The following is a 5466-nucleotide window of genomic DNA, read 5'->3' on the forward strand; positions in this document are numbered from 1 at the left end:
CCCCAAGCAAAATGGACATGGAGGCCCCCCCCCCACCGCACGCAAAGCCTACAGGAACCACAGCATAGCCATACAGTTTAAGTTCACCCACACTTTATATAAATAAAAAATGTTGACAGTGCAAATACTGCAGTTGCATATATATATATACTGTGCATTAGTTTTGAACATTTTGAACATTTGAACATTTGCAAAAACACCACCGTACCATAAAATCCAATATAAATGTAAAAAAGTGCACAATAACTAAATCCAACATACTTAAACACACACACACACACACACTCACATTATTCAGTTCTCACAAAGTGAGAAAATAAAACACTGCCATCTTATGCAGAAAAAGGATGCATTGTTCAAACTATAAAGAGTGCAGGTTGTATAGCAATTTAAAAATCCAACATAAATACAAGTACACACACACACACACACACATAAGATTAACCTTTCAGGCCATCTTCATCAGCGGAGGTATCTAGGAAGAGCCTGAGGGCTGAGAAATTTAAGCAAAGCACCTTGAGGGAGAAAGAAAAGATATGTTAGCATTTCCATATTTTGATATTTAGAAGGGATGCAGCTGCTTTCACAACTACCAATGCTTACTGTAAAAACATCCCAAGCTAATGTTATACATTGACCCAGGCCTACTTGTAGCTTAACATAGCATTTAAGCATTCTGCTGTTTGAGAATTAGACAGACGCACCTGATGCTTTAAAGACAGTAAACAGCTGGCGTGCATGAATACTACTAGACATGAATGTTCCAGTCTGCTTTGATGCACGAAATTTATCGTGTGGTTTTCCTAACCCCCATTTGGTAAATAGATTATCACGGTCGAATAGTTAGTAGGCCTATAGCAGAGAAGCTATGCCACTTTCATCAAAACCTATTACAAAGCTATAGCAATGTTATGTCATTAAATACGATAAACAGTGATTCTGGAACAGATCTGCGTCTTCCTTATCCCGTTAATAAACATATTACAGTATGTAACCATATTCCGTCCGTTCGGAAAAAAAGTTGCGCTAACTGTTCTAGTTTGTTACAAGCAGCATGGGCCTTCAGGCAGGTAGTTAACATAAACATTTTTTGCTAGGCTAGCCTTCCTGCTGCGACATTAAACCATTTGTACAAGACAAGTAGAGCTATTTTATCCAGTGTATCACACAATTTATCACTTACCCCAATCTTGTTTTTTCTTGTCATCCTCTTCCTTTCTCTTCTGGCTTCCAGACGCATAACTCCGCTTCATTATGATTGCCGAGGTTTTATATTTTCGCGGCAGCAGCAGAGACCACAAACCTGGCTGGCTGGACTACTGAGAGAGGCCCCCTTGAGGGGGATCCCGGTATTGCCGGTAACAGTGTCGTTGCACTTTACTGCATTGACTATCAAAGGGGCGCTCACAGTTTGTCGTTGCATTTTATTCTTAACCAGTCGTTGTCTTGGGGCCCCTGGCCAGCTCGGGGCCCCAAGCAATTGCTTGGTTTGCTTGCCTTCTAGCGACGGGCCTGCTCACACACACACTCTGTAGAAACTCTCACACACACACACACTCTACAGAAACTCTCTCACACACACACACACACTCTACAGAAACTCACACACACACACACACACTCTACAGAAACTCTCACACACACACACTAGACTACAGTCCACACACATCACATGACCACACACACAACAGACTGCAGTCAAGTCCCTCCACTCGGCAGCCATCTTGGTAACGCACTTTGGGCTGTTATCGGGCAGTTATAACGCACTTGCACTTGTGTGTGTGTGTGTGTGTGTGTGTGTGTTTACCAGGACTGTGTTAGTGTGTGTGTGTGTGTGTGTGTGTTTACCAGTACTGTGTTAGTGTGTCAAACCAGTATTAAGGGATCTCGGGACCAGGACTGCATTGGGGTCATGGGGGGTAACGGTTAGGGTCATGGGGGGTCACGGTTAGAGTCATGGGGGGGTCATGGTTAGGGTCATGGGGGGTCACGGTTAGAGTCATGGGGGGGTCATGGTTAGGGTCATGGGGGGTCACGGTTAGGGTCATGGGGGGTCATGGTTAGTTTTCCACTGCTGTCGAGGGCTTTCCACATGGGGTCACCATTTCAAACACACGCGCGCACACACACGCGCACACACACACACACACACACACACACACACACACACACACACACACTACAACACACACACTACAACACACACGCACGCACGCACCCACACACACACACACACACACACTACAACACGCACGCACACACACACACACACACACACACACACACACACACCATGTGTCACCATTTCAAACGTGCGTGTGTGTTGTAGTGTGTGTGTTGTAGTGTGTGTGTGTGTGTGTGTGTGTGTGTGTGTGTGTGTGCGCGCGTGTGTTTGAAATGGTGACACATGGTGCACACACACACACACACACACACACACACACACACACACACACACACTATGGGCAGCTGTGGCCTACTGGTTAGCACTTCGGACCTGTAACTGGAGGGTTGCCGGTTAGAACCCCGACCAGTAGGCACGGCTGAAGTGCCCTTGAGCAAGGCACCTAACCCCTCACTGCTCCCCGAGCGCCGCTGTTGATGCAGGCAGCTCACTGCGCCGGGATTAGTGTGTGCTTCACCTCACTGTGTGTACACTGTGTGCTGTGTGTGTTTCACTAATTCACGGATTGGGATAAATGCAGAGACCAAATTTCCCTCACGGGATCAAAAGAGTATATATACTATACACAACTTAAGTTCTACAGTATGTGTTTGCATGCACAGAGGGCTAACAATGTGTGAGTAACTAACGAAACGTAAAGCATCAGTGAGAATATCACAATAACCTGTTTTTATGATAATAACCTGTATTTACCTGACATTCAAACACTAGAATCTTGAATTTCCCCTTGGGGATCAATAAAGTATCTATCTATCTATCTATCTAGAAATCAGAATTAATCTCCAAATAGAAGCCTGGTCTGTTTTTTAGTCTCGTGTTGTATTTAATCTCCTAAATTCTCCTAGATCGTCTGTTTAAGCCAGTTTTATCCCTACTGAAAAAAACAGCCTTACCATCTTAAGGTGGTTTGCTGGTTGACCAGATTGTTGATCACCTTGTTTGACCACCCTATGATGATGGTTGACCAGCTAGAACAGCAAATTTCTTGCTGATGTTTTTCATACCTAGGTTGCTGTAGGTTGCTAGAGACAAAATATTAGCTTTCAATGGTGTGGTACGAGCACTTTGTAAATCTCTTTGTGAATGATCCGTAATTGAAGCCTATCATTGGATAGCCTAGTAATATGGGTAGGCATTCAGTGTGTTTGAAATAATTAATTCGATAATATTTTCCATCTTTGCAAAGGAAAAGTTTTGTGTAAAGGGAATTAAAGGCCTGTCTCATATAGACGCCTGTCCCTAATACTAGCCGGTGCAGTTTGGCGATTTGGGAAAATAAAAGCCCGGGCTATTTTTCAGAGTTTTACGGTAATCACAAAAAAAACTATAAACTGTATCTACATACAGCAATGCAAAATCTCTAATAGCTAGCTACATGCTTTATCACTAACACATTCCATCACTGTAACTCAAATTCAATCTCACTCAGTTTAAAAATGAACATAATGCATAAAACATAAACAGCAAAGGCGTTGCCCATAAACAGCAAAGGCGTTGCCCACAGCAATATGGCGGCCGCATAACCACCTAATACAACTCCACGGACAATGCGGCATCTAGCCTTCTAATATCTACAGTATGGACTACATGTATTTGTATAAGTGTGAATTGCAAAGTGCAGTTAAGAGTCTGAGGGCCAGATGTACGTACATTTGCGAACGTAACGTTATCAGCGCCATGGACAAACCGCAGACTGCGAACGCTGACAGACCCAAGTTTCCGTCGTATTTATCAATCGTTCAATCCTTGGTGTAAACTGCGCCTTTCTCTGCCTCTCTCCGCCCATAAACGCAATTTACGAACGTCCACAACTGAATGGCAGAGCCTACAAGCGCAGTTGAATGAAGTTAACTGATGACAACATTAAAAAGAATCAAACGTTTAGCGATCATGAAATAATACCATAGATGATAAGATGTCAACGAGCAGGGAGATAATGAAGATCAGTAGTTCTAGTCAAACTACTTGTGAACGTAGGCTATGGAAAATTGGTCAAATCTAGCAAGTAGGAAAGTTTAAGTGAATGACGTGAAAGTGAAAGTTAGACATTCGAAAGGCCAACGAAAGTTAATGTTGCTTTTGATAGTAGCCTACAAAGACTTGCAAAACTGGTGCTCTAAATAGCGATTCTGTTGTCTTTGAAAGGTTCTCTTATTGAAGCATTGAACTTCAATTTGGATTAACACCTAATTTTACAAGGCGCAAGTATTTAGGCGCAGAATAGACGTGCGCTTTCAGGAGCAGTCTTTGTACATACCGCGGAATACATAATTAGGCGCTCTTTACTCTTCCCCTCCCATCTTTTTACGCTAAACTCCCACTTTCCCCTGGATCCTCCCATGAATGCATATGCATGACACGAAAAGCGCAATTAGACATTTTCAGCTCCCGCGACAGGCAGATTGCGCTTTTACCTCATTGCGGCCTGTTTGTACATACCTCGCAATGATTTTAAACGCAAGTTGCAAAACAAATACGCCTGAAGTGGGCGCAAAAGCGTTAGTACATCTGGCCCTCAATGTGCTGTAAAGTGTCTGAATGTGCTGTAAAGAGTCTAAATGTGCTGTAAAGTGTCTGAATGTGCTGTAAAGTGTCTAAATATGCTGTAATGCTCTTGTATCAAGACTTCTGCTCTAAGTGGTCTCACACACACAGTATAATGTGTCCCATCTGCTGTTCTATAATGCTGTGATGGAGATGTGTTCATTTCAGTATTAAAACACACATGGACACACGGGGCTCTATTTTAATGGTCTAAAACGGAAGTGTCTTTGCGCAAAACGCAATTCACTTTGTGGGCGGATCTCGGGCGCTGATGCTATTTTACCGGCGGGATATTTGACTGTTGCGCCCGACGCAAATCTAAAATGGGGTTGTCTGAAGTAGCTACATTAATCATGGGTGTGGTTTGGGCGTAACGTGCAATAAACCAATCAGAGCGTCATCTCACATTCCCTTTAACAACAGGCACGCTTGTTCCATAGCTGATTGCTATTATGGTGGCGTATTTGCCAGGCGCAGCCAGGAGCGTTCACAGCGCTATAATCACTGTTCAATTGGGAACAGTTAGCTATTGATTTTTCATCTTGACAAAATGTAATGCAGAATTGTCACAAAGACATACTTTCCGATGTTTTGGGGTCATTCTCACTGAATCACGAGGTTATGAATGCATGGTGATATATTTGCAATGTACAATGTAATCTAACATTACCTCTCTATAGACAATGCATATCTTCTGTCAGTTAATCTCTTCTCTCCCGTGCTGCCGCTGGGGCATT

General features: G+C 43.2%; 1 protein-coding gene across 2 annotated transcripts in view; it reads left to right on the forward strand.

The window, feature by feature from the left end:
• cyp7b1 (cytochrome P450, family 7, subfamily B, polypeptide 1) overlaps positions 1 to 490 on the forward strand; it is a 50962-nt gene extending 50472 nt beyond the window's left edge. For both annotated transcript variants that reach the window (XM_076300172.1, XM_076300171.1), the window contains exon 7: positions 1 to 490. This exon is cut by the window's left edge and continues 664 nt beyond it. The gene's annotated coding sequence lies outside the window, so the exon portion shown is untranslated.
• The last annotated feature ends 4976 nt before the right edge of the window (positions 491 to 5466 follow it).

Source organism: Alosa pseudoharengus, unplaced genomic scaffold, assembly GCF_046254945.1.
Source record: "Alosa pseudoharengus isolate Yale_2024_CS ecotype anadromous, Long Island Sound unplaced genomic scaffold, YU_APseudo_1.1 YU_APseudo_1.1_scf_22, whole genome shotgun sequence".
Classification (NCBI taxonomy): Eukaryota; Metazoa; Chordata; class Actinopteri; order Clupeiformes; family Clupeidae; genus Alosa; species Alosa pseudoharengus.